The sequence below is a fragment of the Zingiber officinale genome, chromosome 1B (genome assembly GCF_018446385.1).
Source record: "Zingiber officinale cultivar Zhangliang chromosome 1B, Zo_v1.1, whole genome shotgun sequence".
Classification (NCBI taxonomy): domain Eukaryota; kingdom Viridiplantae; phylum Streptophyta; class Magnoliopsida; order Zingiberales; family Zingiberaceae; genus Zingiber; species Zingiber officinale.
The window spans coordinates 24,412,253-24,429,833 of NC_055986.1; the positions used below are offsets into that span (position 1 = coordinate 24,412,253).

The window sequence follows — 17,581 nt, forward strand, 5'->3', positions numbered from 1 at the left end:
TCCCTATCGTAGCCTCTAGTATATAGAGATTTATACCCACCGCATACCCACCTTCTTACCCATCCAATGGGGCCGGCCAAGCTAGCTTGGAACCCAAGCTAGGCCGGCCAAGACCAAGTGGATGAGTCATGTAGGTGGTCGCCAAAGCTTGGGTCCCAAGCTTGGGTGGCCGACCACTAGAATATTAAAAGGATTTTTATTAAAATTATTTCTTATGTGGATATCATGATTTTAAAGAGAGTTTAAAATTAAAATTTCCTTTTATAACTTTCTACAAAAGATTAAGAGAAGAGATTAATCTCTTTCCTTATTTGTAGATTAAAAGGATGGTTTTAATTTTGGTAAAACTTTCCTTATTTGTAAATCATCTACATGTTTAAAGAGAGTTTAAAATTTGAAATCTTTCCTTATTTGTTGATTAAAGGAGGATTTTAAATTTTAAGAAAACTTTCCTTTTAACCATGTTCATGATTTAAAGAAAGTTTAAAATTAATAATTCTCTTTTATTAGTTTCTACAAAGATTGAGAAAAGATTTGATATCTTTCCTTATTTGTAGATTAAAAGAGATTTTAATTTTAGAGATAACTTTCTTTTATCCACATGTTTAAAAGAAAGATTTTAATTTATTAAATTTCCTTTTATTAACCAATCATGAAGGGATAAAATTATTGGAGAAATTTTATAAATTTCTAGAAACAAATTAGGAAGTTTTAATTTTTGTTTTAATTAAAACTTTCCTTGATTTGTGGATTGTAGGTGGCGACCAAATAAGTTGGAAAAAGGAAATTAATTTTTAATTAATTTTTCTTTTCATGGCAAAAGAATTAAGGAAGGTTTTATTAATTTTCCTTATTTGCCAAGACCAAGGATTATAAAAGAGGGGTAGAGAAGGCTTCATGTGAACAACCTCTATTATTTCTCTCCCTCTTTTCCTTGGTGTGGCCGGCCAACCTCTTCCTCTCTTCCTCTTGGTGGTGGCCAAACCTCTCTATTTGCTTGGAGCTCTTGTGGTGGCCGGATACTACTTGGAGAAGAAGAAGAAGAAGGAGAGAAAGCTTGTATCCCTTGGAGCTTGGTTGGTGGTTTTCTTCATCCTTGGTAAAGCTCTTGTTTTGGCCGAACCTAGCTAGGAGGAGAAGAAGGTGCTTTGGTGGTTTCTCATCTCGGAAGATCGTTGCCCACACAACGTCCGAGGTTAGAAGAGGAATACGGTAGAAGATCAAGAGGTCTTTCTAAAAGGTATAACTAGTATTTTTTCTTTCCGCATCATACTAGTTATTTTTGGAAATAATACCAAATACAAGAGGCTTACGATTCTAGTATTTCGAATATGTTTTTCGAAGTAGTGTTCTTTTGTTTTATTTTTCCTTGTGATTTGATTGTTCTTTTTGGTTAACCTAAAGTTATTTTAGGAAATTAAATATTAGATTTCTATAAAAGGTTTTGTCTAGTCGGTGGTGGTTGCTCCCATATCCAAGAAGGCCATGTGCCTCGCCACGTCAGTACTAGGAACCAATTATGGAAATTAATATTTAATGGAATTAATAACTTAAGGTGATTTGGGTCGAACGTGTTAAGTTCCGCAGGAGATCCAAGTCAAAACCTAAAAGAACAAATAGATTAAGTTTTGGATCAAACGTGTTAAGTTCCGCAGGCGATCCAAAATTTAATTTAAAAGAACACATGGTAGCTAGGAAAAGGTTCAGACCTTTGTACAAAATTTTTGTACAGTGGAACCTCTAGGCTTTCCGAGTAGCAACCAACATTGTTAACATCTTATTATCTCCCGCTAACTGCATTATTATTTTAGTTCCTTGCCTCAAGTTTTCATCTAGACCAGCTAGTCATTGCTCTGGAAAGGGACAATGGCAATTTAAAAGCTCAAGTAGAGGCACTGAAAGCCAATCTTCCTCCTTCCCACATTGAGCTTACTCAATTACGAGAGAAGATAGCTTTACAGACTCAACAATAGAGGATATGAAAAGGGAATTGCAGCATTAGCAACAGTTATTGAGAGACAAGGAGCTTGAAAGGAAAAACCTGGAGTTACAGGTGGATCGGTTAAATTCTAGCCTTCAGGTGGAAATTGCTTTGAAGGACAAAGCTATTTCAGATGTTTCTCACAAAAACATTCTCTTAGAAAAAGTGGAGAGGCTTCACAATATTTTTCTTTCTGAGCAGGCTCAAGATTCATCATCAAAAGAGTTTGCCCTTCTACAAGAGCAAGAACAAAGAAAAGCTCAGGATGCAGAGATATCCTCACTCCAAAAGGAACTAGAGTAGCTTAAGTCAGAAAGAGACACTTTCAAAGGTCAAGTTGCTAAATTGCAAACTGAATTTCAAATCTATAAGGAACATGAGGAGAACCGATGGGAGGACAGGCGCTTAGCTTATCTAAGGTCCCCAAAATTTACTGGCGAATATGTCCGCCGGGTTATAGGGGCTTTAAATCATTCCATGACTGGAGTTATTCAACAATTAAGGGAATGTGACTATCTATCTCGCGACCCCCCCCCCCCTCAATTTATAAATCGTCGTAGACTCAACCAAGAATTGCCTAAAGACTTGACAAGCCATTTTAAGTAAGCATAATTGTATATTTATAAAAGACTTGTAATCAAATACTTGCATTTCTGTAAAGACTTGTAATCAAATACTTGCATTTTTGTAAAAATTTGTACTTACCTATTTTTTCTGACCTTTGTTATCTTGTTACTGCTTCCTTTGAAGTGATCCTGAGAACTGAGAATAAGTACTATCTTGTTCAAGAACTCTTCCTTATTTCTCGAAGTTAGGCCTTGTTTCAATAAACTCCTCCATTTGTAGTATCTTCATTAACCATATGATTTTGAACAATAAAACTTTCCATAAACTCATTGAACTTCAATCAGGCATGAGTCCATAGATATATAGGATTCCATCTGTACTCCAGGAGGGCGTGTAACCCCGAGCAACTTTATATGAAGAATTCCATATGATTTATGCATTCTGGTTGGGAGTACAACCCAGGAGTATAATTTTGAATGAGTATATATATATATAAAGAACTCCATATGAACGTAGCTTCTGATCGGATGCCTGATCCCGAGTGCTAATAATGGAGGATCTAATTAGCTTAGGATTTTCAGTCAGGCACGTAATTCTGGTCAATTTAAACCAGTAGAGTCTTGTGCTCTATTATATTTGGTCAGGTACTTAATCTTATCTGACTTTGCTTATGATAGTTTAAAGTCTCCGATTCCTCCCAAGAAGGCCCGTCCGGGTTACTTCAAGAGATTTCCCGATCGACTACTTGTGATAGTTTAAAGTCTCCGGTTCTTCTCAAGAAGGCCTGTCCGGGTTACTTCAAGAGATTTCCCGATCGACTATACTTTATGATAGTTTAAAGTCTCTGGTTATTTTCAAGAAGGCCCGTCCGGGTTACTTCAAGAGATTTCCCGATAGACTAGGCTCTATGATAGTTTAAAGTCTCCAGTTCCTCCCAAAAAGGCCCGTCCGGGTTACTTCGAGAGATTTCCCGTTCGACTATGCTCTATTATAGTTTAAAGTCTCCGGTTCCTCCCAAGAAGGCCCGTCTGAGTTACTTCAAGAGATTTCCCGATCGACTATGCTCTATGATAGTTTAAAGTCTCCGGTTCCTCCCAAGAAGGTCCGTCCGGGTTACTTCAAGAGATTTCCCGATCGACTATGCTTTATAATAGTTTAAAGTCTCCGGTTCCTCCCAAGAAGGCCCGTCCGGGTTACATCAAGAGATTTCCCGATCAACTATGCTTTATGATAGTTTAAAGTCTCCGGTTCCTCCCAAGAAGGCCCGTCCGGGTTACTTCAAGAGATTTCCCGATCAACTATGCTTTATGATAGTTTAAAGTCTCCGGTTCCTCCCATGAAGGCTCGTCCGGGTTACTTCAAAAAATTTTCCGATCGACTATACTTTATGATAGTTTAAAGTCTCTGGTTCCTCCCAAGAAGGCTCGTCTGGGTTACTTCAAGAGATTTCCTGATCGACTATGTTATGATCGTTTAAAGTCTCTGGTTCCTCCCATGAAGGCCCGTCCGGGTTACTTCAAGAGATTTCCTGATCGACTATCTTTATAATAGTTTAAAGTCTCCGATTCCTCCCAAGAAGGCCCATCCGGGTTACTTCAAGAGATTTCCCGATCGACTGCTTGTGATAGTTTAAAGTCTCTGGTTCCTCTCAAGAAGGCTCATCTGGGTTACTTCAAGAGATTTCCCGATCGATTGCTTGTGATAGTTTAAAGTCTCCAGTTCCTCTCAAGAAGACCCGTCCGGGTTACTTCAAGAGATTTCCCGATCGACTATATTTATGATAGTTTAAAGTCTCTGGTTCCTCCCAAGAAGGCCCGTCCGGGTTACTTTAAGAGATTTCCTGATCGACTATGTTTATGATCGTTTAAAGTCTTCGGTTCCTCCCATGAAGGCCTGTCTGGGTTACTTCAAGAGATTTACCGATCGACTATGCTTTATGATAGTTTAAAGTCTTTGATTCCTCCCAAGAAGGCCCGTCTGGGTTACTTTAAGAGATTTCCCGATCTACTATGTTTATGATCGTTTAAAGTCTCCAGTGCCTCCCATGAAGGCCCGTCCGGGTTACTTCAAGAGATTTCCCGATCGACTATGCTTATGATTGAAACTAAAAATGCTTTCACTAACCTTGTGATGGTTTAACGTCTTCGAGATTCCTTAAGGAAACCTGATCGGTCCTTCCTTAAAGCTCCCAATGGACGACCGCTTGAGCAGAATAAAAATATTTTTCCAAGAATCACCACACTGTTTAAACCGTGTCTATTTTTCGGGTGATACTTGGCCTGCCTTGTATTTACCAAAGTAAATGAGGTACATAAATTATGAGCATACTTGCTATCTGTTTGCAGGGCCGAATGAAAGGAAATTTCTTAAAGTAACTTGATTTTTTCTTTTGGATGTGCTAAGCTTCACCTCCTTAGGTAATTGGAATATGGGGAGGAATTAATTTTCTCGTTCAATAATATTTATATTTCTCAGGCGATATAAGCTAGTTAAGTATGATAGGGCTGCAAATGGTTTGCACTCCATGGGCGCCCAAGAATTCTTCCTTCTGTGTCTTGGAGATAATATGAGCCTGATGCCAGTTTTTTTACCACCTTATAGGGTCCTTCCCATTGTGGTGCTAATTTGTTAACATCCCCAGCGGGCTTGGCTCACTTCCATACTAGATCCCCCACTTGAAAGAACCTCGAGATGACTCTCCTGTTATAAGTTTGTCTTATCCGTTGCCGGTAGGATATAAGACGAGTTGTAGTTTTGTCTCGAATTTCTTCTATCAGATCTAGCTCCATAAGTCGTCTACTTGCATTGTCATCATCATATAGTTGTATTCTATCAGATTCTACTCCCACTTCGATAGGAATTACAGCTTCTCCCCCATAAACCAGTTGGAAAGGAGTAATCCCTGTAGCTTCGCGGGGTGTAGTACGATATGCCCAAAGAACACTAGGCAACTCATCTACCCAATTGACACCAACATGGTCCAGTTTGGTTTTTAGGCCTCTTATAATCTCTCTGTTGGTTACTTCTGCTTGCCCATTACTTTGTGGATAGGCCACAAAAGTAAATGATTGAATAATACCATAGCTTTTGCACCAGTCTAAGATTCTGGCTCCTTGAAACTGTCTTCCATTATCAGAAACTAATTTATGAGGAATACCAAATCTACATACAATATTTTTCCACAAGAATTTAATAACTATATCTTCAGTAATCCGAGCAAGTGGTTCTGCTTCTACCCATTTAGAGAAATAATCCACTACTACTAATAAAAATCTTCTTTGTTCAGTTGGCATAGGAAATGGGCCAACTATATCCATGCCCCATTGGTCAAAGGGGCAGGAAACTATAGAGGTTCTTAATAATTGTGTAGGATGATGTGGAATATTCTGATATTTCTGACAAGAAATGCAAGTTCTTACAAATTTGGTAGCATCTACATGTAAAGTAGGCCAGAAATATCCTGCTAGTAAAATTCTGCGAGCTAAGGATCTTCCTCCTATATGACTGCCACATGAGCCCTGATGAACTTCTTGTAAGATAAATTGTATATCTTCTATTCCAATACATTTAAGCAAATGTCTAGAGAAAGCCCTTTTATATAACTGTCCCACTATCATAGTGTATTGGGAAACTCTCTTCTTAAATATTCTTGCTTGTTCTGCATCAATTGGAAGAATGCCTTGTTGTAAATATAATATGATTTGTGCTCTCCAATCACCTTGTATCTCTATTTCAGCCTGTCTTTCAATACAAGATACTAATAATGTCTGCTCAACTGGCCGATCCAAGCTCCATGGTGTTACAGCAGAAGCCAATTTAGTTAATTCATATGCTACTTGATTCTCGGATCGAGGAATTTTTTGTATATTTACTTCTTGAAACTAAGCCTTCAATTTATCAAATGCCTCAGCATATAACCTGAGTCTATCATTATTGATTTCGAAGCTACCTGATAATTGTTGGGCTGCTAACTGAGAGTCAGAATAAATATAAACCCGGGATGCTCCCACATGCTGAGCGGCCTGTAATCCTGCTATCAATGCTTCATATTCTGCTTCATTATTAGTGGCCCTATAATTCAGCCTGATAGAAAGTTGAAGCTTATCTTCTCTTGGAGATATAAGGAGGATACAAATTCCATTACCTTGTCTGGTTGAAGATCCATCCACATAGACTTTCCAAGTACTCTCTTCCTCAGGACCTTGCACTTCTATAATGAAGTCTGCTAGAGCTTGTGCTTTGATGACTGAGCGAGGCTGGTATTGTATGTCATACTCACTAAGTTCGGTCATCCATTTGATCAATCGAGCAGATGCCTCTGGGTTAAGCAACACCCGCCCGAGAGTACTGTTGGTCAATACAATAATTGCATGTGCTAAAAAATATGGACACAACCTCCAAGCAGTTAACACTAATGCATAAGCCAACTTTTTGAGTGTAGTATATCTACACTCAGTTCCTTTTAATAAATGGCTAGAAAAATATATAGGTTGTTGCTCTTTCCCTTTTTGTCTAACTAACACAGAGCCTACAACATTGTCATTAGCTGACAAATACACCCATAGGGTCTCTCCTACTACAGGCTTGGCCAACACAGGAAGGGTGGATAAGTAGTCTTTTAATTCCTGGAAGGCTTTGTCACATTCTTCATCCCACTGAAATTTGTTAGCCTTCCGGAGTATTTTGAAGAAATGAAAGATGCGATCAGCCAACCTTGAAATGAATCTAGACAAGGTTGTGATCCGGCCGGTGAGTCTTTGAGCTTCCCTCATATTGCGTGGTGGCTCCATGTTTTGGAGTGCTTTGACTTTGCTCGGGTTGGCCTCTATTCCCCGTTCGAACACCATATAGCCCAGGAAATTTCCATCTTTTGCTCCAAACTGACATTTGCCCAGGTTCAACTTGAGACCATACTGCCTCAATGTTCCGCAAGTTTCTTCTATATCCCTGCAGAGATCAGTAGCCTGAAGAGACTTAATTAAAATATCATCAACATATACTTCCATATTCCTTCCAATCTATTTCTGGAAGATCTTATTCATAAGTCTTTGATAAGTTGCTCCTGTATTTTTTAGTCCAAAAGACATAACATTATAACAATAAGTACCTTCAGATGTTACAAAACTAACCTTTTCTTGATCCTCCTTAGCAAGAGGAACCTGATGATAGCCTTGATAGACGTCTAGCATAGAAATATATTCACACCCGACCGTGGAGTCTACTAATTGATCGATCCGGGGTAAAGGATAATAATCTTTTGGGCAGGCCTTGTTATGATCACGGAAATCAATACACACCCTCCATTTATTTCTTGATTTAGAGACCAGGACAACATTAGCTAGCTAGCTAGGGAACTGTACCTCCCTAATATAGCCAGCTTCCATGAGTTTAGCCACTTCTTCCTTGATGATTTGATTTTGTTCTATACTAAAATTTCCCTTTCTTTGCATGACAGGACAAGCATCTGGGAAGACATGCAAAGAATGCTCCATTACTGAAGGAGAAACGCCCGTGACTTCTTCAGGCGTCCAAGCGAAAACATCATTATTTCTCTTCAAGCATTAAACCAGCTCAGTTTTCAGTGTAGGATCAAGATCGGTCATGACATAGGTGGTGGCTTCAGGTCAACCAGTCTGTATCTGGACTTCTTCCTTCTCCTCATAAACCAGGACAGGTGACTTCTCTTGAATGGCATTGACCTCCATTCTTTGCATATTTTGAGCGGCACAGGCTTTAGTTCTGACGATCTCCACATAACACTTGTGAGCCGTCTTCTGATCACCACGTACTTCCCCGACCTAGTCATCAACAGGAAATTTAATTTTCTGGCAAAAAGTAGAAACGATCGCCCTAAACTCATTTAAGGTCGGTCGACCCAGTATAACATTATAAGAGGAGGGGGCATCCACTACCATGAAGTAAGATCTTCTTGTTCTCATGAGGGGCTCCTCCCCTAGAGATATAGCTAATTTTATCTGGCTAAGCGGTTGTACCTCATTACCAGTGAATCCATATAGAGGCGTCACCATCTGTTGAAGTTCACTTGGATCAATCTGCAGTTGATCAAAAGTTTTTTTAAAAATGATATTTATGGAACTACCAGTGTCTATAAAGGTACGAGAAATAGTGTAATTGGCTATCACAGCCTTAATTATTAACGCATCATCATGGGGTATTTCTACCCCTTCAAGATCTCTGGGCCCAAAACTGATTTTCGACCCTACTGCTCTTTCCATGCTGCATCCCACAGCATGGATCTCAAGTCTCCTTGCATGTGCCTTCCTGGCCCTATTGGAGTCTCCATCAGTGGGCCTGCCCGCGATCATATTAATGCTACCTCGAGCGTCATTGCTCTTGTTCTCTTCTTGTCGGGTTGTTATGGCTTCAGGCTGAGCTTTCTCAAGCACCTGAGATGTACTGTCTGGGGTTGGTAATACTCCTTGTTGAGGTTCGACCGGACGGTATTTTATCTTGAGTGGACTTTGCTGTTTGGGATATTGTTGTTGATAGTAGTTTTGTCTTTGATAACGATCCCTATTTGCTCTCTTATTCTTTAAAACAAAACAGTCTTCTGTATGATGACTGCTAGTCTTGTGATAAGTGCACCATCTTCTTGGTGCTTCTTGTTGCATCTCCACATGCTGTACAACTTGTGGATGATACTCGATATGACGGTGGGGTGGAGGGATTATTCGAGGTCCCCTCGGTTGAGGAACAGGAGCAGAAGCCTTCTCCTTAACAAGAGCAGGAGAAGAAGTGGCATCTTCTTTTCTGCGTGTAGCCTGAGCTTCTTCAACATTAATGAATTCAGTAGCACATTCAATTAATGAATGAAAATTGGTTGGTGGATTTCTCACCAGATCTTTAAAGAAATCATTATCATTCAAGCCCTGAGAGAAAGCACTTACCAATATCTCAGTAGTAGCATTGGGTACATCGATAGCTACCTGATTGAATCTTTTGATGTAGGCTCTGATGGCTTCTTTAGACCCTTGTTTAATTGAGAATAAGCTCCAAGGAGTTTTATGATACCTCTTGTTGCTAGAAAAATGATGCAAGAAAACCTTCTTGAAATCCTTAAACCTTCGGATAGAATTTTCAAGCAATCTTTTGAACCAACGTTGAGCAGCTCCTCCAAGTGTTGTAAGGAACATCCGGCACTTTACTCCATCAGAAAATTGTTACAATAAGGCTACATTCTCAAATTTTAATAGATGATCTTTTGGATCTATGGTTCCAGTATACTCGTCGATTTTAAGATTTTGATATCACTTAGGAAGTGGATCATCCAGGACACCTTGAGAAAAGGGAGAAATAATTCTCTCTGGCGAGCTATCACTAGCCACCATCATTTTAGCTTTACGTTTTTCTTTATCCGGTGCCTCGCTAGAGGATTCTTGAAATACAGGCCTTCGTCCTCCCTGTTCGAAAGGAGTATGAAGAAAAGCTCGAGGGCATCTCGTTGGAGAAGCGATAGCTGGAGTAATATACATACGATCCTCCTCTTCCAACTCTCTCTCCTTCTGATGATTAGTAGTCGAGATCGTCGGATTATGAGCTACTAGCAGAGTAGCACCAGTATGAGTAGCACCAATATCGGACGGGATAACGTGCCTAAGAGAATATAGTCCAATATCGGCCGGGATGACATGCTTAAGGAAATATAGGCCAATATCGGCCGATATAATATGCTTAAGAAAATATAGGCCAATATCGGTTGGGGTAACATGCCTAAGAAAATAAAGGTCAATACCAGACGGGGTAACGTGCCTAAAAGAATATATAGGCCAATATCGGCCGGGATAACATGCTTAAGGAAATATAGGACAATATCGGACGAGATAATATGCTTAAGAAAATATAGGTCAATATCGACCGAGGTAACATGCTTAAGAAAATATAGGCCAATACTGGCCGGGGTAACATAATAAAAATAGGATAAGTATGGACGATAAATATATCTCCATATAGCATATAAAACAGGGCGAGAACAAATATTTCAAGAATATTTATAAATAGCTTAATGAAGATATCTGTAGTATGTGATTGTATAACAAGTTTGCTAATTTGACGGGAAGAATGTTTTCAGACTCTTCTACGAGCACTAGATGACAAAGAAAGTACATCTGGGGTACAGAAAAGATTCCTTAAAAGTTATTTTCTGCAAGTACATGGCTTACGTCATCTCATAACAAACTCTAACAAACCGGGGTCCACTTCATGACTACGGAGGTTATATGAAGTGGTATAAAAAGGGGAATCCTCTCCGTTGGCCAGGTATGCTTATGCTCATGCTCACAACCCACAATGCAAATCCTAATTTCAACCACTGTTCATCTTCTTCTTCCTTCTTCCACACAAAAGGAGATCACTGACTTGAGCGTCGGAGGGCCTAGCCAGGGATTCCCACCCCGGTCTTAGGTCACTGACGATAGTGTTGGTTGGTCTCTTGTGCGCAGGAAGCCATGGAAGCTCCATATCTCAGTATTCTTCACTGAATCTTTCCTTCCGTCTTTGGATTTTCATACAAGGAGGCGTTCTATGACTTTATTCTCCTAGATCCACTTTGGGTTTCTCGGATCGGTATTCCACAGATATTATTCTCCATCAGCAGTAGGTTTTCTCCCAGCTTTCCATTTTGTTAAGCTTCTCAGACTCCTCAACCCACTTTGGCAAAATGCTATGGCTAAGAAACTAACTGCTCTACATCAGACTCATGTATAGGATTAAGTACTATTGCTACCAGGAAAATACACTATTGGTTCTCATTGGGTGTATAAGATCAAAACTAAATCTGATGGATCTATCGAATGATACAAAACTTGTCTTGTTGATAAAGGTTATTCTAAAGAGTATGACATGGATTATGAGGAAATATTTGCTCTTGTTGTAAAAATGATGATTGTTCGTAATCTGATTGTTGCTACTTTTATTTGTTGATAGAGAATATCTTAAATGAATATCAAGAATGCATTTCTAAATGATGATATTCATGAAGAAATTTATATGACACCTCCTCCTGGTATCGAATGCATTTTGTTGCTTTATGGTTTCAAATAAGCAACTCGTGCTTGGTTTGAGAAGTTCTCTACAGAGATTACTTCACTTAGTTTTCATCCTATTAATCATGATTCAGCATTATTTGTCAAATGTATGAGTGTAGGTCATATCCCTTTATCATTATATGTTGATGACATGAATATTACTGATGATGATTCTAATGGAATTGCTTCTTTGAAATCTGAGTTGGCTCATTATTTTACTATGAAAAACTTGGGCATAATATGCTACTTTCTAGGCATTGGAGTCACATATTCCACAAAAAATTATTTTTTATCTTAGTCAAAGTATATATCTTATCTGTTTGAGCGTGCATGTCTTACTGATAATAGAGTCGTTGATACTACTATTGAGACTAATGCTCGATATTCTCCATTTGATAGCTCATCTTTATCAGATTCTAGTTTGTACCAAATTATTGTTGGAAGCTTGGTTTATCTCACCATGACTTGTCCAGATATTGTATATGTTATTCATTTGGTTAATCAATTTATTGTTGCACCAATTACAGTTCATTGGGCTATTATTTTTTGTATTCTCAAGTATATTCAGGGCACTCAATTTGAAAGCTTTTTATTTCCTTCTACTTCATCTCTGGAGATGCTTATTGGGCTGGTGATCCTATGGATCGTAAATCTACCACTGACTTTTATATTTTTTTGGTGATTCCCTCATTTCTTAGAAGAGTAAGAAACAAGATGTTATTTCTAGATCTTCTATAGAAGTTGAGTACTGTGCTTTGACCACAACTACTTGTGAGATAGTTTGATTGCATTAGTTGCTTACAGATATGGGTATCCTTCTTCATCAACCTACTCTGTTATATTGTGATAATCAGAGTATTATTCAAATTGTGCGCAATTCAGTTTTTCATGAGCGGACGAAACATATTGAAATTGATTATCACATTACTCATCATTATCTTCAAATTGACACCATCACATTGCCTTTCATTCCTTTAAATTTATAAATTGCTTATATGTTTACCAAGACACATTTTATTTTACGCTTTTATTTTTTATCTGACAAACTCTCAATGCTTCTAGTTGTAGCATCGTAAGTTTGAAAAAGGATGTTAGATTATATATATATATATAACTTTAAGGGTAATTTAGTCTTTTTCTCCTTTTCTATTTAGGATTTAGAATTTCTTAACTAAGTTATATAAGGCTTTATACTATGTATTTCTATTATTCTTTTTGTATTCAATAATATGGATAGCTTTTTTCTCTTTTTAATTTTTATAGATTGAATGCAAATGTAGCCATAGTATAATCTCCATCCATGAAAACTAATAGCATGACCAGATAACATCCCTTCGGGAATTGAAGAACGGGGAAGACAAGACAAGATTTGGATCAAGGTGAGGAAGATCTAGGGTTTATCAGTGAGGGAGAGGAGAACCCCCTAGGATTTCAATCTCAGGAGGAGATGAGTTGTACACCTCATAGTTTGAGAAAATATCAGATCTACATGGAGGATATGTTTCGGTTAGATGATCGGGGAAGATTATTGGAGTAGTTGCTCAACATCTCTCGCTCACATTCCCATATGCGACATCAATTTAATTCAGTGTGAATATCGGACCACGATGATGCAGCGGTAGAAATCCACCCTAGCGCCAGTCTAGAAATCTCACCACGATGATGTGGCGGCAGAAATCCATCCCAACATCAAGAACGATGACATCGAGCAGGCCTTCTCTTAGATTTATTCCTGTAGCATGGTGATTTCCTGCGGAGAGTAACAAACATCAAAGGGTTCATCGGGAAGGCCGACAAGACTACTTCAATGCCTAAGTTAGCATGATGATTAGATAGAGATAAAGCGAAGAAAATCATGATAAAATATAATAATGTAGATGATATAGTATAATCAAATTCGAGAGCATAATAGAGTCTCTTAGATAGCGATTGTAGCTCTTCTCCGAGAGAGTTTCCTCCTCTTATCTTATAGGGAGAAGCTCAAGAGACTCCTCCATAAAGAGTCATTAAAGGTCATTAAAGAAACATTAAAGGATATATTTGTAACTGTCATGTCTTTTAATGTTAGTAAATGTCGCAAATTGAAAACTTGGAAGATCGGCAAATTGATGGGTCAACAAATCGGATCGGCTTGGAAGGTTGAAGATTTTTGATACGCAATGTGAAAGTTATGTTGACCAATTCTTGAAAACTGTCATTTGGCCCCTATATTGACCGAATCTTGACCTACCACAGGGCTTATCTATTGACCCCTCCGTCATTTTTTATGCATGTAATTTCTATGAGAATATCATTCATGGAACATCAATGGAGCTTATGAGAGATCTTTTTTTTTCAAACGTAAACTTTATTGAAGAAGAAGATACAAATTTAGAATATTTTGGTGACGCTAGAGGCTCCATTAACCATAATGTTGTGGCCGCTCACGAACCTCGACTCGTCGCTGGCCAAGAACAGCGCCGCCTCCACTATGTCTTTTGCTTTCAGCATCACGCCCTTGAGAGTCGAGATCACCTCTCCCAATGCCTCCAGCTCCTCCTCGCTCGCTTGATAGTGCAACACCGTAAGCGGTGTCGCCACCACAGACAGTGACACGCAGTTCACACGCACCCCGTTCTTGCCCAGCTCCGCTGACGTGCTCCGCGCTAGCCCCAACACAGCGTACTACGAGCACGAGTACATCCGGTGACCCAGCACTCTGACCACTGATGCCAAGCTCACCGTGATTATGATGCTTCCGCCCCGCCCTGCCGCCACCATGGCTCGCCCCGCGTGCTTGGTCCCCAGCAGTGCTGCCAGCACGTTGACCCCCATCACCCGCTCGAACACCGCGGTCATGTCGTCCTCGTCGAGGATGCTGCTACTGGAGGGGTCTCCAATGCCGACGTTGTTGAACATTATATCAAGCTTGCCGTGGAGGGAGATGGCTGTTTCCACGGCTCGCTTGACGTCGGATTTGCATCGAACATCGTAGTGGACGTAGGACGTGACATCGTAGGAGCCAAGGCCAAGAAAGTATTTACTAATAATAATTATTTCCTAATATGCTCCCTCAAGATGGTGTCCCAAAAACGACACCAATCTTGCTACAAATAGAAAACAACCGAGGTCGAGAAAGTGACTTGGTAAGTGCATCAGTCAACTGATCCTCAGTAGGAATATGAGTAACTCGTAGTTCAAAAGTCTACTCCAGATCATGAACAAAGTGATAGTTAATAACTAGATACTTTATCCAAGAGTGAAAAACAGAATTAGCGAAAAGATAGGTGGTGCCTAAATTATTAGTGAAGAGAACAACAGGCGTGGTAACCGGAAGAAGCAAGTATGTCAAAAGTGACTTAATCCATTATATCTTAGATGTCGCAGAGGTAATGGCGAGATATTCAGCCTCAGTCGAAGAGCGTGCAACCGTGCACTATTTTGTAGATTTTTAGGAAATCATATTAGCACCTAAAAAATAATAAATGTACCCGAAGAACACCGATCATCTGGATCTCCTGCCCAGTTTGTATTGGAGAAACCATGAAGAGTAAGAGGTGTATTCGCAAGAAGACAAATGTCAAGATCTTTAGTACCATTGAGATATCGAAGTAGACGCTTCACAGCGCCCCAATGCATCTCTGAAGGAGCATGCATAAACTATGAGAGCTTATTGATTGCAAAGGAAATATCAGGACAAGTCATACGGAGATATAGTAAGCTCCCAACCACTTGTCGGAACTTAGTCGCATCAAAAAACAAAGACCCATCATGTAAAGTAAGACGAGAGCTAGCAACAATAGGAGTGGAGACCGGCATGGAGTCAAGCATGTGGTGTTTGGAGAGAAGATCAATGACATACTTTTGTTGAGATAAGAGAAGACCATTTGAGGTTGGGCAAACCTCAAAACCGTAGAAGAGGGAAAGAGCCCAAGATCCTTAATCGAAAATTTTGCATGAAGTTTACATACTATGACGTTAACAGAAGAAGCATCACTCCCTGTAATGATGAGATCATCAACATATACAAGGAAATAGATAAGAGTACCATCTTGAAAATAAACAAATAAGGAGGTGTCAGCTCAAGATGCGACAAAGCCAAGAGAGACCAAGAAAGCGTGAAGCTCCAAATACCAAGCACACGGAGCCTACTTCAGGCCATAAAGTGCCTAATGCAAACGACACACATGATCTAGAAACTCAGCACTGCGCATACCCGAAGGTTGCACCATATAAACCTCCTCTTCAAGGTGACCATTAAGAAATGCATTGTTGACATCATGTTGGCGAAGACACCACCCTCGACTCGCAGCCAAACTAAGAACAATACACATTGTTATTGGATTAATAACAGGGATGAATGTATCATGAAAGTCAACACCAGAATGCTGATGAAAACCCTTGGCAACAAGCCTAGCCTTATACCGATCAATTGAGACATCAGAATTGCACTTAATGTGAAACACCCACCTGTTACCCACAAGATTTTGGTTTGGCGAAGGCGGGACAACAGTCCAAGTCTGATTACGGAGAAGAGCATCATACTCTTTGTGCATGGCCTACACCCAATTTGGATCTTTGAGCGTCTGCGTGACAGAGGAGGGTTCATAGGGTTGTGGAAGGCTAGTATGAAGAAGATACTTTGGATTAGGTTTGTAGATGACATTTTTAGAGCGAGTTTGCATGGGATGTTGGTTTTGAGAAGCGAGGGGGGGATAGAAAGGTGGTGGGCTAGAGGGTCGGCCACCACTAAGCAGCGTGGATGGCCCGACAACAAGAGGCGGTGATGGCGGTGGCGACGATGATAGCGGTGAAGAAGTCGGTTGTGGGTGGCTATGTCTAGTGGCAAGTTGCGGCATTGGTGTCGAAGGGTTCCACGAGAGGACTGGTGTAGTAGAGAACTCAGAATCAATGTCTATTACTGTGGAATCCAAGGAGGAGGTGATGGCAAATGGAAAAACATGCTTCACAAACTTAACATGACGAGATACAAAAACTCTTTTGAGAGTGACATCATAGCACAAGAAGGCACTCTGGGTGAGATAATAGCCAAGGAAGACACAAGAGGTTGACTTGAGATCAAGCTTATGGTGAGAGTAGGGGTGTAACCACTGAAAGTATAGACACCCGAAAACTCGAACCTTAGAAAGATCAGGAATGGTGGTGAACAATTTTTCAAACGAGGACATGTGGGTAAGACCAACCTTAGGCATGCGGTTAATCAAATAGACTACCGCAATAAAGACATAAGGCCAGAAAGTGAGTGGAATAGATGCTCTATGCAATAAAATGAGACCAATTTTGACAATATGATGATGACGACGTTTAGAGTATCCATTGTGTTCATGAGTGTGTGGAGGAGTGGTAAGGTGACTAATACTATGAGTAGTAAGAAAGGAGCGAAGAGCTAAGAATTCACCTCCATTGTTAGTGAAGTGTATTTTGATAGTCATCGAGAATCAATTTTCAATAAGAGTTTTGAATACAATAAAGGTAGAGTATACATCCAATTTTTTAGATAAGGGATAAATCCATATATACTTTGTAAAATGATCAACAAAAATAACATAATACTTAAGTCCATCAGTTTACCAATGAACTAAAGTTTATCAGTGAGGTAGATGTTGAACTAGGTGTGTCGTTAGAGGGGATGAATAGTAATTTGTGATTCATTGTTTGTTGATCATGTGCTTATCTATAATAAGTATATATATATATATATATATATATATAAAGAGAGTAAAAGGTAATGTTTATAATTATTATATTTACTTCATATCTTTGTCAGTTGAATAAGTATAATAATATCTCAGGATAGTTGGTTCTAGTGTACAACATATCAATTTGTTGAATTGATAGTGGTAGACTGTAAATATATATATATATATAATATTACTTCGTCAAACATTAATATACAAGGGTAATATTAATGCGTTGAGACTAATATGTATATCAACTGATAACTCAATATCACAAGTTATAGATACAAGATATCAAGTTGACACTTGGG

At 39.3% G+C, this 17,581-nt stretch overlaps 1 pseudogene; it reads right to left on the reverse strand.

Moving 5' to 3' along the window:
* Positions 1–13,962: 13,962 nt before the first annotated feature.
* LOC122033924 lies at positions 13,963–16,127 on the reverse strand (annotated as a pseudogene).
* Positions 16,128–17,581: the final 1,454 nt, after the last annotated feature.